General features: G+C 39.9%; 1 non-coding gene across 1 annotated transcript; it reads right to left on the bottom strand.

The window, feature by feature from the left end:
- Nucleotides 1-229: 229 nt before the first annotated feature.
- On the bottom strand, nucleotides 230-300 carry TRNAG-CCC. Its single transcript has one exon. It is a non-coding gene; the product is annotated as a tRNA-Gly (tRNA).
- Between the last annotated feature and the right edge of the window lie 1,956 nt (nucleotides 301-2,256).

The following is a 2,256-nucleotide window of genomic DNA, read 5'->3' as shown; positions in this document are numbered from 1 at the left end:
TCCTTGACTTCCTAATGCAGATGTATTGTGTGTATTTGCTTTAAACTTGAGAAGAAGGAAATTTTACCTGTAAGTGTTTTTCTTTTACCCACCTCTCTATTTTTATGCATTTGCCTGCACAAGTGTGGATATTTATTTTTTCTGGTACTACATATCTTTTGTTCATTTGCATGCATTGTACATACACATATATGGGTTTTTTTATTTAAGATACCTTGTAGTAAAGTTCTGCGCCGCCTGGGAATCGAACCCAGGTCACAAGAATGGGAATCTTGCATGATACCACTACACCAGCGGCGCAGCTAAGTTGGTTTGAATCTTGTCATTATGTAATCTGTAATAAAGTAAATGCTTTAACTATAATCTATTTTTCTGAATCATGTCATAAATAGCAAATTGGTTATTGATTAAATATTGCACAAATTACCTCGCACTTTTAATAAACCTTAAATTGCTGCTAAATTATAACCATGTGAATACTTCATCTGTGACAAGTAGCTAGCAAAAGGATATTTATTCATTTATGGAAAAAGAATCGTGAGAATGCTAGGGAGATTAATTTTAGACATCTTGTTAAAATTTTCAAGATTGAATGAATAGTCTCCCTCCCCCATATCTGGGAAAATTACAGTTCTTTGGGGCCCTGTGTAAGTTATGTTTGTTTTCTGTTCTTAGGGAGATAAGTGATAGTTAAGTGCAATGACTGTATTTTCTAGCTATGGAAAGCTGTACTTTATGTGCCTTGCTGGGACAGTCCTTTGGGTAAGGCATTTTGCAAGGATCAGAATAGTCATTGCAGGGAGGACACTGCAGTCCTTAGCTGTGCTACTGATTCCAAGTGTGCACTGTCAAACACAGGCTTGGCTGCTTCTCCCATGCTTGTGATGATCTGCTGGGTGGACCTTGAGTGAATGCCCTTTCTTTCTTCCCCCCACCCCTCCATTTCTGTAATTCATGAATAAGGGGTTATGTTAAATGACTGACCTGGTATTCTCCTGAATGCATGGACATCACTCTCTAGTGATTCTTCCAGGAGCTGTGTCTTTGGTTAAGGAAGAAGGGGAGAAGGAGTAGTTCAGAATTTTGTCTTTGGTTTTCCTTTACTCTCTACAGTGATGTCTGCTGAGTGTTTCTAACGGTACTCTTTCAATTATTTTAGTAGAGCTACTCTAACAGTGAATCACAACAGGGAATTTAACATCCCCGCCCCCACATATTATAAAGGAGTTTTTCTCTTGCATGATGGAAAGAGGTTAACTGTAGCTGCAACAGCTTGTGTGGTACGTCTGCTCCTCTCAAATGTACTCTACTTTGACAAACACGAAACTATAAAAATACTTCTTTCTTTTTACTTTTCTTCTTTCTGTTTCATCTACCAAGAGCCAATATCAGAAGGTATTTATCACAGAATATGGTGGGGACAAGCTGTAACAAAATTGTTTTTCTGTGTGACAGGTGAGAAACCTGGGATTCAGTCTCTCAACACCACTAACTTTTTTACTTGCTTTATCTGATATGAAAACTGTAACATCAGGCCCACCCTACTTTTCCTTGTTTACCTAAAAATCTGTAATCCCACTTCAGATGCTTCAGGGATCAGATGAAACCTATGGGCTGACCTGAAGTTTTTCAGTCGTACAAATCTTTAACTTCCCTTTGCTGCCACCTTCATGTTAGAGAGGAGGAAAGCAACTCAGTTCTCCTGCACTGCGCAGGGGTGCGCTCCAGCCCTGGGACCTTTCTTGTGGCAGGCAAGTAGAAGCATGCCCTGCCAATGAGGCAGCCTGTTAGCAGGTTAACGGTGGGGATTGGGATCTGCAGCAATCAGAGAGTCACCGAAATGAAAGGTGTTCAGCTCCCTGCCTTGCCTTCAGTGGCCAGGCACAGTAAGGGCTCAGGGCAAGAATGGGACAGGGTCCACCTTCCATCCTAGTAGGGAATTCCTTTGAGTCAAGAAAGACAGGAGGCAGCAGAGATATTGTTAAGAAGAATCTTGCTCTGTTTCTGTTTGAAATATAACTTTTGGGGTTATATGGTCTTTCCCTGATGTTAGAGTAATTAAAAATCAGAGACTTAGAGAAAAGACTTGAAACTGAATAAATATTGTAAAATGGTTGAGCAAATGAGAGTTGTCCTGGACAAAAATGCAAATAGAAATGATATCTCAATTGGTAATGCTGAAAACTTCTCAGAGTAAACCTGTTCAGCTCTGAAATTTCAACTGTTATGTGGGGTTTTCTCCCTGGACACATAGCA

This window comes from Mesitornis unicolor, unplaced genomic scaffold, assembly GCF_000695765.1.
Source record: "Mesitornis unicolor isolate BGI_N332 unplaced genomic scaffold, ASM69576v1 scaffold39436, whole genome shotgun sequence".
NCBI lineage: Eukaryota > Metazoa > Chordata > Aves > Mesitornithiformes > Mesitornithidae > Mesitornis > Mesitornis unicolor.
This window is presented reverse-complemented; position numbering and strand designations above follow the sequence as displayed.